Source organism: Alligator mississippiensis, chromosome 4 (assembly GCF_030867095.1).
Source record: "Alligator mississippiensis isolate rAllMis1 chromosome 4, rAllMis1, whole genome shotgun sequence".
NCBI lineage: Eukaryota > Metazoa > Chordata > Crocodylia > Alligatoridae > Alligator > Alligator mississippiensis.
In genome coordinates, this window is record NC_081827.1 from 211001391 (window position 1) to 211022178 (window position 20788).

General features: G+C 42.9%; 1 pseudogene; it reads left to right on the forward strand.

Annotated features, from left to right (window-relative positions):
* The window catches only part of LOC102577168 (dynein beta chain, ciliary-like), a 264557-nt pseudogene that overhangs the window by 197708 nt on the left and 46061 nt on the right, over positions 1-20788 (forward strand).

Below are 20788 nucleotides of genomic sequence, written 5' to 3' on the forward strand. Positions count from 1 at the left end.
TCTAAAAGTAGGTTTCTCTAAGATGGGTAGTGACATGGTCAGGGTATTCAGTCCATTACCCTAGGAATCTCTGCTGGTGGGGATCCTATGAAACTGCATCCTTCAATCAGAATGTCGGTTGCCTTTCTTCATTGTGAGAGATCCTAGACCCCTGCTGCCCCACATTCATGCATATGGGTTCAATTCCAACCCCATTTCCGTAACAAAGGGGAAGGTCAGTTTCACAGATTTGCTTTCAATGTGTGACTGCTTCCCTCCCCCTCCCCCATTACCTTATCTCCAAAAACAAGAGTTAACAAATTCAGAATCACTGTCAGACAAAACAATCTTACCTTGTTATTTTACTAAGTCTAAATCATTTGATAAGAGTTTTAAGCAGTTACAATCACATGTAAGCCCATACTGGATTTTTATTCTTCTAGTCAAAAAAGTTTCTAGCAAGACCCTTTGCTTTATAGATATGTCTATAGAGCAAATGTTAAACCCTGAAGTATAATTGATTTCCTAGCTCTAACCAGTAGAATTTTATCCAGTTTTGTCCTTTTTGGCCCAGCTGGGGACTCTGGGAAGCATATCTACTTCACATATCCTTCACTGATGTAAGTTCTAGGAAGACAAAGTTCATTGCTTCATGTCAGGACTGATATTGTTTTTATCCCATCTGCATGTTGCATCTGCCAGCTAATGTTTAGCAACAAATATTATTTGTCCTACTTCTGTTCTTTGAACTTTAACTCATTGTGTCTGCCTTTACATCCAAGCAAAAAAACAACAACTATCGATTGATTTAATTCAGCATTTTAGTGAGACTGTATTCACATCCAAACTTCCAGCAACTGCACAATTGGCTTTGGGCATAAATTCAAGTGATTTGGCATAGCATCTGGTAGAAAACCAATTCTGATTCACTTTAGCAAAATACTTGTCTTTCTATTGATTGATATGCTAGACACTTGTTAAAATCATTGATGCTGGTGACAGTTGTCATCCTAGTTCTTTTCTATGTATTCATAGACAAGTTTGAAGATTTCCAAAGACAATACTCATTAAAAGCAATATAATATTGTATTTACATGAATCCAGGATGACTCTGAATTTAAGATGACCACTCAATAATGAGATTCTAGACATGGAAAGTGTATAAATTTGTTATAGTTTTTCATGTCATGTCTAGAATCTAATTATTGGAGAGTTGTCTTAAATTTGTCCTCACTACCAGTACCACCACTGCAGCAGTGAAAGCAATGGAAGTACAGGCAGTGAGGGGGCAGGCAGTGAGGGAGTTAAGCAGCTTGACTCCTGCCCATTGTCCTTCACATCTTGCCCCCTACTACCTGTACCCCCCACCATTTGCTACCCCTGCTGCCTGCCCCTTGGCACCTGACCTCCTGCTAGTTGCACCTGCCTTCCTCCTGATGCCTGCTCCCCTACCTCTGCAGCCTCTCCTCCCTTCCCCCCCCGCCACCTCTATCCTGTCTGCCCTGCTGTCATCTCCCTCCCTGTAGTCTCTGACCCCCTGGTCCTCCCCCCGCCGCCTGCTTACTCTCACTCTAGCTTTGGCATGGAGCTGGCCCTCTTCCAACCTGGCCCTCTTCCATCCTGGGGCATGGAGCATATGGTTGCTCTGACCCCAGCCTAGCCCAGTAGCAGTGGCAGTAGCTATGGCCCAGGCTCTGGGCCTCAACTGCAACAGCTGTTACTCAGTCAAGCTACAGCCAGGCTGCTGCAGCTCCAGCACCAACCCCAAGTTGGGCCCAGAGCCAGAGCTGCAGCAGCTCTCTGGCCCTCCTTCTGGTTCGTACTCAAATCCAAGATGAGGGGCTTCCCACCCACCCCACACCATGTTAAATGGGGAAAAGAACTTTGTACTGGAGTCAAGGAAGTATGTTTTTTAGTGAACACAAAGCCTCCAATATACAAGTTTTAAGTTCAGATTCTACAATAGAAAATTATTTTTCTCTAAAACACCCTACTGAACTTTTAGCCTAACACATACTATTACTATTGTTCTGTGACAACTCTAGCAAGTGCTATTATTATTAAACCAGTTCATACTAGACTAGTCCAGGCAACTGCAGCCTTATAACTTTGAGTCTTTCAACCTTGCTTGCTCATGTTTATTTCAGACAAGTAAAACCATTAGGAGTGGTATTGGGGTTATGTACCCCACCATGTACAAGATGTTCTAACCTTCTTTTGTTTGACTGTAATTCCCCAAATAATGTGCCTGGACCAAGAGGAAAACAACCCCTATTCACTTTTTCTGTGGTTTGGAAAATGTTAGTTCCCCCCTGCACTCCATTTTGCTGAGCAGGAGTGACGGTAATGTTGCTGATGTCCCAGACACACTGGTGATATTCTTAATCACTTTGTTTTGTTACCTGTATGCCAGATTCCCTTTTCCAGTTTCCACTATTGCCCATCCTATCAATTTATCAACAACACTAGTGAAATAAGATATAGTGGCTGCAAAAAAGTTGCTGCAAGTTAAGGATTAATTTCATTCAGTATAAGAAAGATGGCATTGTATAAGAAGAGCAACACTTATCATACTGATGAATTTCAGGTAGTTGGTGGTGTCAGGCAACAAAGGTTCATTTTCAGCAGTACATCCTAAAGCCCAGTCAAGCACTGATGCAGGACAAAAGTGGAAGTCAGGGGGCAGCAGGGCAGGCCTTACAAAGAGAGGCTATGTGACCTGAACCTGTTCAGCCTCCACAAGAGAAGGCTGAGATGGGATCTGGTGGCCATCTATAAACTTACCAGGGGGGACCAGCGGGGAACAGGAGAGTCCCTGTTCCCCCAAGCACTACCAGGAGTAACTAGGAATAATGGCCACAAGTTGACTGAGAGTAGGTTCAGGCTAGACATCAGGAAGCACTACTTCACAGTCAGGGCGGCTAGGCTCTGGAACCAACTTCCAAGGGAAGTGGTGCTCGCTCCTACCATGGGGGTCTTCAAAAGGGGGCTAGATAATCACCTATCCAGGGTCATTTGACCCCAGCATTCTTTCCTGCCCATGGCAGGGGGTCGGACTTGATGATTTGCTCAGGTCCCTTCCAAACCTTTTTCAGTCCATAGCAGTTGTGATTAAGCAAAGAATGCAGGAAACATCCCCCTACTTAAAACTACTCAGGCGTGATGTGGTGAGGGGTCACATGGGTGTACGTGCACCCCCTGAGTGTGGCGGTGCACCCCCTACAAAAAAAGCACCACCGCTCACCACCCTGCCACTGACACTGCCAGTGTCATCTGCTGGGAGTCTGCGATCCCCACTGGTTGTTGTCAACACTGCCAGCGGCATCTGTGGGTGGTCACCGATCCCTGGTCAGCACTCGCCACTCCCCCTCGCCACCGACAGCACCAGTGGTTTCTGTGGGAGCTCCCCCGCTTACCACCACTGTGTTCCCACCACTTCTGCTGCTGCCACCGCGCTTCCGCTGCCACTGCCACTCTTCCGCTGCTACCGTGCCCCCCCAGCCACCAGGGGCACGCGTCCTTCATTAAACTACTTTTTTCAAGTCTATTTATTGATAGTGCTTTAGGAAAAAGGGGAATTTTCACTGATGTTACTTGTATTTTTAAATGATATGTACTATTTTTTACATAGATGTGAGAAGTAATTCTATTTGTGCTCAACACCTATGTAAGAGTTGGGACAAAGCTCCTAAGGAAGCAATGAAAAAATACATGAGGGGGCAATTACACCTTCATTTCTAATCTAATTCTCAGCAAATGTGGATGCACAGCTTTTACCTATGGGTTAAATTTAGTGTTGTGTGGAAATGGGACTAGATGAAACATTGGATGCCTATGAGTAGGTAAAGGAACTGCAGTTGAGAAGGATGTTGTGACAGTCCCCTGTAGCAATACTACAATCAGCGTGGCAGATTAACATAGTGTCAAGACTGTGTTCCGACTTCCACTCTTTGCCAGCTGTACATGTCTTTGCCATATTAATTCCACTTTATCTTAATCAAAAGGGGAATGGTCCTGGAAAGTCTACTTCGAAGCTGTGCAAGTGCTTTTGAAATTTATGCATATGTGAATGTGTGAAATAATCTTCCTGGTGCACTAATCAGAAATTGTATGAAGAGTTAGAAAGTAGAAATGCCAAATAGAACTTGTTTTAAATGTGTGGGATGAAAGGAAGCAAAGTAACTCTGAAAAGAAGGGTTCACAATTTGAGACCAAGAATGCTTACATCAGAATGTTACATACATTCAAAGTGAATTCTACTCTCTGGAACTTGGGTTTCAGCCTCCTCTAGTGTGCCCTCCAAAATATTACCAAACTCCTGTGATAAAAAAGCCTAAAAGAGAAGACTCTGTTTTTAGGCTAAGTCACACTCCGCTGGAATGAAAAGATAGACTAACCTATGGATCTGATCATTTCATCCTAAAATTGCTGGAAATCTTGAATACAACACACTTTAACTGAATAATTCCATACTCAGTCTTCAGCAGCTCATAAGCAGATTTCTCTTCCAGTAACATGTCTTAGAGTCCAGTGTTGTGCATCTCCTTGAGTGAGAGAGGAGGACATTAAGCCCCATGCAGGTTAGTCCCAGGTAAGAAGGCCATATCATTAGACTACTACATAGTCAGAGCTTTATTCTGTCTTGAATTATTAATTATTAATCATTGTGCAATCAGCTCTATCCCTTTAGTTATTCATCTTACTACTAGGAAGATCCAGTTTGTTTTGCTACAAAGTCATTGATCAACTGTGAGAATAAATTGAGTCACATTGTTAAATAAAATCTAGTTAATGATTGACCATTGCAGTTAATAGCTCATTTAGATTAATCATTTATAAGTTACATTTTTGCAAAGTAATGAACTTTAAATATTTTGTTACTTTGGTGTCTTACTGATCCATTTCAAAACAACAACAATCCCTGGTGAATAAAAGGAAAATAAATTATTACATGTATTGAATGGGATCCATGTTAGTAAATCAGTCATTACTCCAATTAAATAATGATCTTCTCCAGAGATGAATTATCTTCCCTTATTCTGGAACAGCTAGAATATCCCCAGGATCATAGGCATTTAAAACTGTGATTACGAAACACATTATTGAGATATACAATATTTGCATAGCTTGAACATAGAATGAAAGCTTTGTGTCATGTCCTTTTATGAGGCTGTTGTTAGCAAATTGGTAGATTACCCAAAAGACATGTAGAGATCAAAGAACAAGCCAGCACAAAAAGGTCACATCTAATACCAAAGATGCTCAGTAATATGGGTTTAAAGAAACCATCTCTATCCCTTTGCGCAAATAGTAATAGGAGCCATGGGAAAACAGTATCCTGCAGTCCTCTTGAATCATACCTTCCCCCATTGAGAAAGGGAATTCCTCATTTAGAGTGAGTGACAGAAAGACTGGGTATTATGGGCCATATAGTGCCAGCCATCTAAACCTCTCATTTGCTTCAGTGGGAGGTGTATTCTTCTACTTTTATATATTTTTTTCTTTTCCATAACACATAAAAATACAAAATCATTAAAATCTTTTTGCCAACGTGTGATGTTGCTGTGTCTAGTTTCTCTTTATTAATTTACTGTATTCCTTTGAATATGACACACTCTTTAGAAGCAAATATTTACCATGTTTACTCAAATATAATATGAGGCTCTCCCCCAATCAATATGTGGGCGAGGGGAGCTGCCTTGTCTTACATTCACATATAAAGAAACTGCATTAAATACATTGTTTATCATTGAACTGCTGCTAAAAGTGGCACATGTTCAGTAACGGAAACCAGCTATACAGTTGACTAAATGCAGCGAACGCTGAGCATGCATATAAAACGCTTGGCCCATATAGGGCAAACATGCTGATGGGAACTTTTTTATGTACAGGCAGTCCTCGACTTACAACGTTTTGAGTTTCAACACTTCGCACTTACAACATTTATAAATTGACACCCTGTTTCAACTTTCTGATGTCAGTTTCAACTTTACAATGCTTGAGCCAATGTGACGCCAGTGAACAACATCACCCATCTCCCTAGAGAACATCTGTCCAAACTTCCTTGGACACTTTCTTTAAGAAAGCAGGCAAGACTTCAGAAAAACCTGCAGCCATGACTCCAGAGAAGACTCCACCCTAGAACCCTTCAAAAAGTCCAACCAAGAGCTCTTCAAAAAGTCCAGTAAAGTCACCTCAAAAAAGTCCTTCCAAATCAATATGATTGATGTTTACAACATAAATACATTAATGTAGCTATGTTACTCATCTATAATTGATTGAGTACAAAATTCTGGGTTATTTTTCCTGAAAATAGGCTATCAGGCCTTGGTTCAGGAACCAAGCCCCCATTTATAACATTGTTTCCTATGGGATAATTGGTTCTGAGTTATGTTTCGACTGAGGACATGCATGTCAGGAACCAATTTTGTCGTAAGTCCAAGGACTGCCTGTATTGTAAAACGAGGTAGTTGCTCCCCCAGGAGAGAATGAGCATAAGGCATGTATGTATTGTAATACTCAGAGAAGCTAGAGCAAGCTCCAACACCCTCCACTGGTGCAAAAAAACCTGATGAGAACCTTTTTTTGTGTGTGATCCTTAAAAACAATAGGTGGGTGCTCCTTCTGCAGGGAACTGACACTGGGCCTCGATGTAGTACAATAGTAGGCCAGCACTAGGAGGGCCAGAGTCAGCCCTGACACCTTCCCCTTGGTACCAAAAATGCTACATTTGATCTTAGCCAAAAAGGCTGAGATTTTTTCTTTAAGCAAATTTTTTGTGTTCCAAGTCAAATCAGCCAAATCAATTCCTAATCTGTGAGTCAGTCAAGAACAAAATGTGGCCCTACTACCAACAAACATCCTCCACCCCTACTTGGGGCTTCCGGTGCTTCCAAATCCTTTGGCAGGCACCCTATGTGCAGGCCCAGGCCTGGAGGCTTGGGGTTTGGATGCCACCAACTTTCACTTGCCCTCAGCCGTACAGCCACAGGAGCAAGCTAGAGAAGTCTTCCATTTCTATAAAGTCAGGGTATAGCCAAGATCTTCCCACTGGAAGTGAAAGTGTGAGGTTAACTATGCATTACCTTGGTTAAGGTACTACTTTCTGCCAATAAAGTGCTTTTTCCCTGCCAATAGGAAAATTGCCTTAGTGGTCATGATGTTCCCCCTGCTAAGTACAACATGTACATATTAGTCTAGAGACAAAAATGAAAGACCAAGATGATGATGGGTAGGTTAGTGCAGCCTATCCGAATAGGATATATGGTAGCACCTGTTGAGTGAAGTTCCCTGTAGTCCCAACTCTTTTACAAGTCATGGTGAGCCACTACATTGAATACATATAGAATTCCTTTTCACTCCCACAGCTGAGCTGTGCCTTTCTTTCCCATTTCCAACAATTCCTGTTTCTTCACCAGTCTTAAATGTCTGGCAAACATCACCAAATGAGGCTCCAAGCAAGTTGCTCAGAATCCCTTTGTTGGCTCCCCTCTCAACCTTTTGTATATGATTAGTGTGGCCCCACCCTCCATGAAGTGAAGCTGGACCAGGGTGCCCTATGCCTCATCTGCATATAATTTTTGGAGGATCCCAGGACTTGTGACAAGTATATCTGGTTCTAGTCACGAGTGAGGGGTTAATTAGCACATGGAACCTTTTGGGAGGGGGGGGAATCTGGAATACACGCACATGCTGAATAGTGTCAAGTGAACCACAGTGGTCACAAGACAGGTTGTTAGAGGTGCTGGTGTGTGTGTACACACACACACACACACACACACACACACACACACACGCAGAAACATTTTGCCAAAAAAAAAAACCCCAGGATAGTTTGGACCCAGAGCTGACTGGACAGAGAGAGTGGAGAAAAAACTGAAGCTGAAGTCAAACAGAGACTGGGATTATGGCACATATGCCACCTGTCAGTGGTGGGGCACTGGGCACTTATGAAGACAGTGTTGCTACCAGTACTTCTGTACACTGTACTAGTCTTCCCCCCACCCTCAGAGTAAGTCATCCACAGAATCGAAGAGCCACATGAATTTCTTTTGGGGCTCCAGATGGAAGAAGGTGGCAAGGAGTACTGTACAAAACAAAATGGTCTAGGGACAGAGGAATGCCAGAAATCCTACTGTTCCTCTGGCTAAGTACATGCCAGATTTGCAAACTGGTTACAGGGGCAAAACCCAAAATAGCCTTCTTTGTAAAGTATTTTGCACAGCACCTGCTGCAACAATGGTCGATGCATACAATGACCAATTCAAGCCCTGGACCATGGAATCACTGTGGTTCTACAAGATACTGGAATGCTTCCAGAACAAATACAAGCTGCACAATGAGGCCCCCAAAGATCCTGATGAACCACCATAAGATGTAAGGGGTAGTAAGGGCAAGGAGACAGTGTCACTTGTGGACCTACTACCCGGCGATAGCTACTAGGCTCTGTGGGAGTGAATCTTCCACAAGGACCTGCAGAAGGAGCACAGAGACTTGAACTGGCAAATAGCCCACTGGGTATTCCCAGTGCAGGCATGGATAAATAGTGAGGGGCAGAGAAGCACATCAAACTGCCCCAGGCAAACCTGCTGGGAGAAGGCAGAAACTATCAACCACCTCCTTTGGTATTACCCACAAGCCAAAGAAGTACGGAGAAGAGTAAATTTACTCCTCATGATGGTGACAGGAGTTAAGACCATGAACAGAGATGCAGTATTGTTCGGTCACATGACCAAGCAATGGGGGGCCCCAAAAGCCTGCTTCAACTAATTCGGCTCCTGCTTCAGAAATGCTCTGTGGAAGACCCAGGTACCTGCTCATGTACAAGCCCACAAGCTTCTCATTTGCAGACTGTGGCAAAATGGGACTAAGTGAGATGCAGGGATACTACAGGAAGTTTATGGAAGATGTTGGAAAGGAAATGGTAGCGATCATATGGAAAAGAAAAGACAGACACAGACTGTTCAGAGGTGGGCCAGCCAAAAAGCATGATGATGCCAAAAAACCAAAAAGTTTGTATTCTCTCTAAATGTGTGCTAAAGTGCTGCTTAAAGGTGTGTTTATGGAGTACTTGTGCTAAAACTTGCAGACTTAAAAAAAAAGGTAAAATCCATCATTTCTGAATGAACTAAAACTATGGGTACTATATGCAAATTCCTACAGCTATGTTTTCTTCAAGGTCAGTTTTTTAAAAATTCTTCTGCACTTCCACATGCTCAGGGATGGCTGGGTCTGAGAGTAAGGAGGGAGAAAGGGGCTGCAGGGAAAAAAGTTGCAGTGGGGCAGAGGTCAAAGGGGCTACCTGACCCACCCCAGATTTATTTTTCCTGCAGCAGGAGTGGCAAACTTCCAATAATTAGATTCTATGCCTGGAAAATTATATCAAATTTATAAATTTTCCATATGTAGAGTCTAATTATTGGGGGGGAGGGATCTTATAATTAGGGCTGTCTTATATTCGAGTAAAAATGGTATTCTAAAAATGGCCTGCATCTTAAATTTGAGTTTAAAAAGAAATTTAAAAAGCTCTTGTATGTACCATATAAAGGCTATATCATTTAAATATATCTTTTATTTGATGCTTTATTATTTTCTTAAAGTCAGAAATGAGTCAGAAATGTCAGAAAAAAACTTAAATTCAAGGGGGTCTTGTATTTGAAAGAATACAATATTTGTTAGTTTCCTCTACCTAGTTGTCAAATGCATGAGCAACTCATATTAAGCCTTAGTGAAGAGAATGTTTAGAAAGAAAAACAGGTTTCCAGAAGTAAGACATACTTATCTAGGTGAACGTTCAAAATGATTAATGAAGACAGACTCAAGCTGTTTTTCTTATCAATCTCTAGCATACAAATATTTCAGGTGTTGTAAAAAAGGTTTCCACTAAATGCACTTTTGTATTTTTAGAAATATTTATAATTTATATCTGTTTGCCTTATCTCTCATAGCTGTGCATGTGATGCTGTCCTTTGGCTTCCTCCAAGTATTAGATACAAGTAAGAAAATACAGTTTACAGGCTTCCCCTAATATACTATGCCAGTTATTTGCGGCAAGTGGTAAAGTCTCTGTGTTTCAAATTTTACCACACAATTCTTAAATACCTTCAATTTTCTTTCCTCTTTATTTTTGAGATGGGTGATTTCCTCCAAAATCTTATTGATTTTGATAGGGAAAACATCTGAAGCCATTGTTACATTTATAAAAGAAGATTGTCTCGATGACCCAAAGTTCAACCCAAAATTTGTGAAGACAAAATCTTCACTGGCTGCTGGACTCTGTGCTTGGATTATTAATATCATTAGATCCTATGAGGTAGGAGTTAAAAATTGTGTAAATATGTTTGGTTCAAAATTTTTAAATGTTCTGCTGCTCTCCTGTAAATGCAAGAATTCAATACATGCTAAGAGCTGTTAATAAGTACATGGGAAATAATATTTTAAAATGTTATTGATAATCTTTAAATCATGAAAATAGACCATGTATAGTAGAAACTTACTCTATCACCATCTTTCATTTGTGAAGGTTTGGCCTTGTAAATCAGGTCAGCTGATATGTCACGACTGAGGAGACCTAGGGCTCCGACATATGTGCAGGGAGGTTGCTAATTACTGCATGGTAATTACACAGTGTGGTAATGACTACACTCCAGCACACTCCAGCGCCATGTGTATCAGCATCCTCATGCTTGGAAAATGGCGGTGGGACACTTTAAAGCTTGTTCGATGAGCTTTAGTTCAAAGCTCCTCGCTGCCATTATTCAGCGCAGAAACACTGATACATGTGATGCTCCAGGTGCTTTTTAATTAGTGCGGCTCTCAGATCTGCGCTAATTAAAGTGCCTCCCCCTGCCTCCCAGAGCAAGTCTATAAACGCCCCTAGTTTCTATTCCTGGCTCTGCTTGGTGACCTTGGGCAAGTCACCTCAGAGCTCCGTGCCTATTTACCCATTGCTAAAATGGAACTAATGATACCTCCTTTTTTTATTAAGGCACTTTCAGATCTGTAGGTAGGAATCAATAAAGTCTTAAGTATATGAAAGAGCAGATACAAAAATCACAGTAAAACCTACACAATTGCATTAGTGCACATCTAACATTTAGAAAGCTGAAAATACAGATTGTGGGGGTTTTTCAGAATGATTCCCCTTAATCAATATATTACCATCCAGAATGCAACAAAGTTGTATTGCTAATTTGATCTAGGGTGAAAAATATTTATTGTAGTAAGCAATAATAAAATATAGTTTTATGACAGTAACCACTGATACAATTATACTATATTATAGTGACTGGCTTGCTTGTATTGTAATATGGTAATTTTTACCACTTTTGAACAGTATGAAATGCCTAAATTAATTTCCCAAGCATCCAAAATCTTTTTGAAATATTATTGTCCCCAATTTACTAAAGGGAGAAACTGAAATGAATTGAGTTACCCAAGTTCATGCAATGAGTTGTACCAGAGCCAGAGTTCAGGAGTTCTGAGGATCTAGTTTTGTACTGAGATTGTCAGATGATGTTCATGCCCCTCTAGCCTCTTTTAATGATATTATGAACATACCCTGTGCAAATCTGAGGCAAACAGCCATGACAGTGGGAAGGGATGATCCTCCATTCATTTCCAGTAGCGTTTTTCTGCGGCTTTGTAGTCCTGTCAGAAATCCTGTATGGATCTTCTCCTTCCTGATCAGAGCAGATCCTAATCTGATTACTTGTCTCCAGATGACTGTACCATGCCATCCCTGCTTAACTGTTAAGAAAAAATGCAGTTTTTTGAACAAGCTTCCTAATCAGACAAAGGCTAGAACAGCTCCAAATTAGCAATGTTTAACTAATTTTTTATACCTATATTTTGCATGGGTTTTCTCTACCTTAGATATTGCCTTTGTCAGATTGGTAAGAAGCTACTTGTGACTGTTAATGATTGCTGTAACTATCATATTCTGCATATCACAACTGAAAAATCAGTCATATTATTTAAAACTTTTGAAATAATCATTGGGAAAGGAGATTTAGACATATATGTGAGGTTTATATTAACAAGTTTTCTTCTTCGAGTGCTTGTGCACTTGTATATTCCACTTATATATGCTTGATTTTGAGGAGTTTGCTAGTCATCCCTGTAGTGGCTGGTGCAGCTGGTTCTGCTAGTTTAATGACTGGACAAGGGCATAAAGGGAGTGACATGGGCTTTGGGATTTTGAAAAGAGGGGGGGTGCAGATAGTGTGATGCATCATCACATATAACGCAACACATTTTTCTCCAGTTAAAAAAAAACTAGAAACTTTGTTAACATTCTAGGGACCTAGCACTGTATTCTCAGTTCAAGATCAAATCAAAAGTGAATATATGGGGGGGGGGCGTTAAATGCAACAAACTAGAAAAAAAAATGTCAAAATAGTCAAAAGATATTGCATCACTAGTCCTGTAGTCATTTTAGTTAACTGTACATCTCGTAGACACATTCATAAAACATAATCTAGCCTTCTTGGGTGTCTTGATGGTGCATCTGCCAATCATTTCTACTCCTGAGTTAATATTACCATACCTGAGTTAAGGTTTTTAGGTAGAGTTAAAAACAGTTTGCAGAGCTGTGAAAAAGAAGAGAAACATTGCCAGGAATGGCTAACAAACAGCAAAATTGAAGGAGAAAGGATAGTCTGAAACATCAGGCCCATTAAAAAGGATAGCGAGTCATTAACACCTGTGGAGAGAAGAGACATTAGTATCTTTTTTTTTTTTTCAAAAATATTTATTTCTCTCTATATAAATAATATATATAACTGTACCTCTACCAACCTGTCAAGTGACCACTGTGGTTCACTTGACAGACCAAAGCACACTTTAAAAGTTAAACTATTTTAGTCCTGTTACAAAGTTTGCGCCACGTACCCATGCACCCATGCACCCGTCACCATTTCAGTGCTTTCACTCATTGTCATCGTTTTTGTCATCATTGCTGTCCTCACAGTTCTCCACCTTGTTGTTCTCTTTGCAGGGTTTGCCTCTGAAGAGTCTATGCCAGTCCCCTCTCTTCAATATGAGGTCTGCCATCTCTTTCCCATCAACCTTTTCTGTCTTCCTGTAGCATCAGTACATTTCACTCAGTCTAATTTTAATACAGTCCTCAACTGTGGAGTCTGAGTGCCTGTTTATGAGCAGGTTCATGGCCTTCCACAGGGCATACCTGAAGCAGGAGATGAACTGGTCAAAGCAGGCTGTTGGGGCCCTTTGCTGTTTGGTCAAGTGCACATAGAGGACCATTTCTATGGTCAGGATTCAGAAACCTATCACCACCAGGAGGAGTGGACGTACTTTCTTCACACCTCTCTGGCATATAGGCAGTTCCAGAAGAGGTGGTTAATTGTTTCTGCCTACCACCAGCAGGTTTGCTGTGGGCAGTTTGATGGACCTCTCTGCCCTGCGCTGTTTCTCCATGCCTGTACGGGGGAGTGCCCAGTGGGCTCTCTGCCAGTTCAGGTCTCTGTTTACTCCCACACAGCCTGGCGCCTGGCACCTGGCACTAGGTAGTAAATCCATGGGCAATTAGCAGAGATTAGCAGCTCTCAGGGAGATGACAATTGGCTCAGCACTTTTATGAATAGAAATGCTGCTGCCCTTCCCAGGCAATTGGTTTTAAAGTTTGGGTGAAGCAGGAATCAAAGAGTTATGGAACTGCACCACTATGCCCCTGTGGATCTGTCCTTGCAGAGTTGTGCCAACCTTCCTACATTTCTTTTCATTGTTTGTAGTTGTAGTTTGGCTCCCCAGATAACCTCAAAGAGTCCTTAGCTGCACTAGTCTGAAGTCAGGCAGAAGGTAGGGCAGGATGGCACCTTAGATACTAACTGGTTCAGAAAGGCATGAGTTTTCATAGCCCACAATTTACTTCATTAGGTGCTATGATGGATTCATAGTATCTGATGAGGTAGGTTGTTACCTATGAAAGCTTATGCCTCTCTGAACCATGTAAATAGTTTGTTAGTTAATTTTAGTGTGAACGTTATTTTAGTGTAAATAATTAACAGCCCTGATATCTCTGTTGGACATTTTTTTTTCCTTTCTTGAATCCCTGAAGTGTTTCCCCTGACACCCTGATAATGGTACAGAAATCCCTAGACTTTGAACACTGCCCTTCACGTGAAGCTGTTATGTGAGGGGCATACTCAAGGTTTGTCAGCACTACACCATTTACAAAGGAGAGTTATCCAGGTAGTTCAAACAAGCTAAATTGGGTAGTGGAAGCAGTCAGTGTAGCCACAGTAGCATAGAGTTCATAGATTCATAGATGTTAGGGTCGGAAGGGACCTCAATAGATCATCGAGTCCGACCCCCTGCATAAGCAGGAAAGAGTGCTGGGTCTAGATGACCCCAGCTAGATGCTCATCTAACCTCCTCTTGAAGACCCCCAGGGTAGGGGAGAGCACCACCTCCCTTGGAAGCCCGTTCCAGACCTTGGCCACTCGAACTGTGAAGAAGTTCTTCCTAATGTCCAATCTAAATCTGCTCTCTGCTAGCTTGTGGCCATTATTTCTTGTAACCCCCGGGGGTGCCTTGGTGAATAAATACTCACCAATTCCCTTCTGTGCCCCCGTGATGAACTTACAGGCAGCCACAAAGTCGCCTCTCAACCTTCTCTTGCGGATGCTGAAAAGATCCAGTTTCTCTAGTCTCTCCTCGTAGGGCTTGGTCTGTAGGCCCTTGACCATACGAGTTGCCCTTCTCTGTCCCTTTTCCAGGTTATCCGCATCCCTCTTGAATTGCGGTGCCCAGAATTGCACGCAGTACTCCAACTGCGGTCTGACCAGCGCCCGATAGAGGGGAAGTATCACCTCCTTGGACCTATTCGTCATGCATCTGGTGATGCACGATAAAGTGCCATTGGCTTTTTTGATGGCTTCGTCACACTGCCGACTCATGTTCATCTTGGAGTCCACTAGGACTCCAAGATCCTTTTCCACTTCTGTGCCACCCAGCAGGTAATTTCCTAGGCTGTAGGTGTGCTGGACATTTTTCCTCCCTAGGTGCAGCACTTCACATTTCTCCTTGTTGAACTGCATTCTGTTGTTTTCTGCCCACTTGTCCAACCTGTCCAGATCTGCTTTCAGCTGTTCCCTGCCCTCCGGCGTGTCCACATCTCCCCATAGCTTTGTGTCATCTGCAAACTTGGACAGAGTACACTTCACTCCCTCGTCCAAGTCACTGATGAAGACATTAAAGAGTATCGGTCCAAGGACCGAACCCTGCGGGACCCCACTGCCCACACCCTTCCAGGTCGAAACTGACCCATCCACCACGACTGTCTGGGTGCGACCCTCCAGCCAATTCACCACCCACCAGACTGTGTAGTCATCCAAGTCACAGCCTCTTAACTTGTTCACCAGTATGGGGTGTGATACCATATCAAAAGCCTTCCTGAAGTCTAAGAATACGACATCCACCCCTCCTCCTGTGTCCAGGCGTTTTGTAACCTGGTCATAAAAAGAAACTAGATTGGTCAGGCACGATCTGCCTGCCACGAACCCGTGCTGATTTACCCTCAGCATAATTTGTCCTGCCGGGCTCTCACAAATGTGAGCCTTGATAATTTTTTCAAAGACTTTGCCAAGGATGGAGGTGAGACTGACTGGCCTATAGTTGCCCGGGTCCTCCTTCCTCCCCTTTTTGAAAATGGGGACCATGTTGGCCCTTTTCCAGTCCTCCGGGACTTGGCCCGTGCACCATGAGCTTTCAAATATTCCCGCCAGTGGCTCTGCAATGATGTCGGCCAGTGCCTTCAGCACCCTCCGATGGAGCTCATCCGGGCCTGCCGACTTAAAGGCATCCAGTTCTTCCAAATGACTCTGCACCATTTCAGGGTCTACGCATGGAAGTCTGGCGCCTTGCTGCTGCCTCTCTACAACCCCAGTGAGAGACTTTTTGTGCCCCTCACTTAGGAACACTGAGGCAAAGAACTCATTGAGGAGTTCAGCCTTGTCCCCCCTGTCCGTCACCAATTGTTTCTGCCCATTTAGCAGGGGTCCTATTCCTCCCTGGGCCTTCCTTTTACTCCCTATATACCTAAAAAACAATTTCTTGTTGTCTTTTACTTGGGTTGCCATCCTCAGCTCCATGGTAGCTTTGGCCCGTCTAACTGCCTCCCTACAAGCACGAGCAGAAGAGGTATATTCATCTTTGGTGATCTCTCCCTGTTTCCACTTTTTGTGTGCTCCCCTTTTGGCCCTTAGGCTGCCCTGGATTTCTCTGGTCAGCCAGGTTCCATACAGGGTACTTTACCCTAGTAAGTAAATTAGGTCAGGTGGAGCACCATAGCTATGCTGCTTCTGATACCTGAGTAAACTGTGTAGTAGACATAACCCGAATGTCTTATTTGCCCCAGAGAAGGATAGTGAACAAGAAATGCAGCAAGGATCTTGGGAAGCATGGCAGAATCAAAAATCTCTATACTGAGCCTCCAACCTGGAACACATAGGAGATGAAAGACCAGACTTTACTTCATCTAGAAGGGCTCCTTTAGCTACTTGTGCCTCTGTAAAAGGAACATGTTCTCACAAGATCACACTCTGAGAAAAGGCATCATTTCCTGTTACTCCTTCACCTGAATCTTACTCTAAGGCATTCAAGCCCTCTAGTTCTTTGGAAGTTAAGTTTGTTTCCAGGGAAGAGATATACTCCAGTGCACACAAGAATTGTAGTTGAAATACTCCTTCCTGCTGCCATGGGCTCTCTAATGCCAGGGTGAGTTTAGTTCGATATTCCCTGAGATGGTATGATCTGTATGAAGCTCTCCAAGTACCACTGGCTTTGATGCCAGTCTCTGGAACCACTGAGACTGGCATTGACCAGACTGATGCTGCAAGTGCTTTATAACTATGGCACTGTTTTTGCTGATGACAATAACAGTGATTTTGGCACTGACCATACCTGAAGCCTGTGTAGCAATCAAAGGATTTGCCATGTCTTTCACTACCACACTTCCCCCTGCTTTATATGGAGCCTACCTTTCTGCCCATGGTACTATGCTATCTACTTCAATCCTAGATCTGGGATCGACCTTGACACATTTTCTGGTAATAGCCTCTATACATCAGCAATGAATCTCATATAAATAGCAGTCTCAATTTTGGTACCATTCTTGGTTCCGAGTGCAGCTCTCCTCAGTGACATATACCAGTCATTCTAGACTTCCCTCCAAACCCCAAAGTACTGCTTCTCTGGTGCCTGAAGGATTCTCATACTCTTCAAAGTTAGACTCTAGCAATGAGACCTCTCCTCCTGGGCTTCAGGCTTCAAAATTTTCGCTGTCCATAATCCAAGGCATTGCTGTGTGATGCCACAGGGCCACCCCAACCTTAGAACTAGGGTTTAAGGTCTAGCAATGCCTTATAAATACCTCCCATCCCTATTGGTTTCCTTTGTGGATTATTCATTTTTACTTTATTCTGCACCTTTTGCTAGGAAAGCTTCTGTTCTAGCTGGGCCTTTCTAGTACTTTCCACCAGGTGCTTTTCAGATCTTGGCATCAGGGTTTCTACTGAGAACTGGAGCTATGCAGTAGAGAGAGGGACCAGCATACAACAGAGAGGAAGCTGCTGAAAGTAGAGACCTGGGAGATGAACCTGTATACTCTGTGGCCAAAAAAGTCATTTACTGGATGGATAGATTAAGCCAAATGTATGTGCATTGGGAATTGGAGACACAGGAGTGGAGCTGGGGAAGCAGAGACTTAAATGGGAAACACTTAAATGGGAATTGAATCACGGTGGGCTTGATCAAACTTCAACTAACATCAATAAGACGACTCACATTGACTTTAACAGGAGTTGAATCAGGCCCACTGCCAGCAACGTCTGAGTATCCATCCCTGTCATGTGAGTAACAATCAATTGATAGTTTTCTATTGAGTGCAAGGCTCACCCTTTCTATGCAGAGATTGCCATCACTGTACATTTAAAATTGCCTGAATCTCTCCCAAATTATACTCTGTAGAAGTATCTAATAATCTGGATTATATTATGTAGTGTGGTGGCAACAATATAAGATTATTTTAACCTAAACTGAAATAAGTGTTTATCTATTTTGTTTTTTATATGCATAAAAGAAAAATTGCTATTAGGTGTGGTAGCATATTTATGATTAAATGCTTTATTCATACTCGTATGTCAATCTATTAGTGTGCTGTTAATTCAAATGTTACTATGATGTATTTTATCACCATTAGCACATTCATCACAGGTAGATGTGAAACTTAGACAAAGGTGTACATTCTCATTAATGATGAGTAGCCTATTCATCTTCCTACAGTGTAATTAATGTTAGTTACAATACTTAATTTTTCACTGTTCCTCATGGTGCATATTTAGCATTTCTTCTGTCCTTTATCAATCTGCTCTCCTATCACATGGACACTTCAAAGAAGATATATGAAAGTTTCAGCTTGGTTTGATGCCTTGTTTTTACAATATTTTTAAGACTTGAAAATTTTATTCCTGTATTGTAGCCAGCACAGTTTGTTGAAACCTAGATTTGGTAGCATTACCTCCTCTAAAGTTCTTGGATCTGAGTTTGTATGCTTTTAGCACATTTCTAATATAATAACCAGTTAACTGAAGCAGATGCTGAAAACATTCATACTCTCTGGAATTGATGTGCTGAGCTTGTATAAGGTTTTTTAATATTCCCAGTTCTTCTCTTGGCTTTTTGATTACATTTTTTTCTGTTTTTAAGTGTGTTAACAATAGACAAAGAAATGTATGCATAATATGGTTTTGTAAACAACACAACTATTGAGTATTTGAAAACTACACATTAGTAGGTGAGTACTTTTACAACAAGCTTGTTGCTGTATATTGTGGAGCATTACTTTATAAAATGAAGTTAGCTGTCCGATCCAAATTGTGGCCCAGTTAGCATAGTGAAGCAGGCATAGAAAAAAGCTAAGGTGTGGACAAGATGGACAGAAAGCAATCTGTGATGGACCATTGTATGCATTATATTCCCCTTTGGACAGGTGGGTGGAAGAAGGCAGGGGCTGGGCAGAACCTTGCATCCATGCTCCAGTGCATCAGTTAACATAGTTATTGCGAAAAGTACAATGCAATAGATTTGGTGTAGCTTGTTCCCTCTGTGGAGCAACAAGAAAACATTCTCCTGTCTGGGCTGATACTATGGCAACGTTAAAATGATGCTTTTTCAATGAACAAAATGCCTTATTTTTTATACACTTTTCTGTCTACACAGTATAAAAAATATAGAAACACGCATCAGACTCTGAACTGGCAGACAGTTATGTTCTATATTTTTGTTGTCAAGTGATCAAATTACACGGGCCAAATTTTTCGTAGGTTTTACCTGTGGAGCTTCCTTATATCCGTGGCATGATGCATATGTAAGTGGGTGTGTCTATGTGTGCAATTAATGTGAAGCAATAAACTCTGGAGCAGTTTGAGCCAGAGTAAACTACCCCTGGGTGCAGTGCCTACACATGCGCTTGGGACAGCAGCAGTTTGAGCCAGGGCAGAGCAGGCCTGGACTGGCAGGGGTACTAGAAGTTAGCCCCAGACTCTGGGTGGCAGAGGGGCTGGCTGTGGCACATGGGTGCTGAAAGTGTGCAAAGGTGTGGCCAGACAGCAGGTAGGAGTCTGGACCCCACTGGCTGGGCTGACTGGGCACAATTTATGCCCATGTTCAGCATCTACATGTGCATTTAATCTCAGTAAATTTCTACAGTGTAAAACAGTACTGTTCCCGGTAGTACTATTTTACACCACTGTAAATTATTTTACTGAGGCCTAATACTGTCAGATGTGTATACAGTGATGCTTTACTCCACCGCTAATTAGTCTATTTTGTAGTAAAGTGCATGTGTCTCCTAGCCTGGGCTAAGACATTGCTCCCTGCTCCTAGGGAGCTACCTGCTGCTGCTGCAGGGACAAGGTCCCTCTGCCCCAGCAGCAGGGATCTCCTGGCCCTGGCTCCTCAATCAGGGCAGGGGACTTGGAAAGAGCTTCAGGGGAGGGGCAGGTCCCAGCACCCTGCACTGATCTGCCAGTGGGGCAGCTAGCAGTCAACCCCTGGCTGGGCAGGGATTTCCCACCCTGTTGGGGGCTTGCTACTAGCTCCCCCACCAGCAGCTCTTTCCAAGCCCCACAACTTGATCACCTGATCAAGGCATGGAGCTGGGACCTGTCCCTTACCAAGATAGTTCCCAGTCCTGGCTCCATGATCACAGGACCAGGGCTGGAGAGCCTGTTCTCTGCCCAGCTCCACAATCATGAAGCTTGGTGGGGAACAAACTCCCCAGCCCCCACTAGCAGAGAGTTCCCAGTACCAGCTCTGCAGTTGTGAGGCAGGCGCTGGGAGACAAGGATCTTCCAGCACTGGGCCCACAACCGCAGAGCTGGTGCTGGGAAATAAGGATATCCCAGCCCCCCAGTCCCTTATTATGATGGTGCAGTGGGGGGCTGGGAGATGAGGATTTCCCAGCTCCTGCTTCCTGATCAAGATCTCGGTGCAGGGGAGTTGGAGCTCCCTGCTACCAGAGCAGGGGGACATAATTCTCGCCCAGGCTCCGGTGGCAAGCAGCTCTTGGAGACAGGGAGCACTCTCCTGTCCCCTACTGGCCTGCTGACCAGGAACAGATTTGTTCCCAGTCAGGTGTCTACATGAGCGGTACTGTGCAGTAACTAAATTTATTTGCGATTAGCGAAGTTTACTGCACAGTAAGCATGTGCATGTGTAAAGGCATATGCTTACTGCACAGTAAACTATGCTACTGTGCAGTAAAGCATCTCATGTAGATGCACCTGCT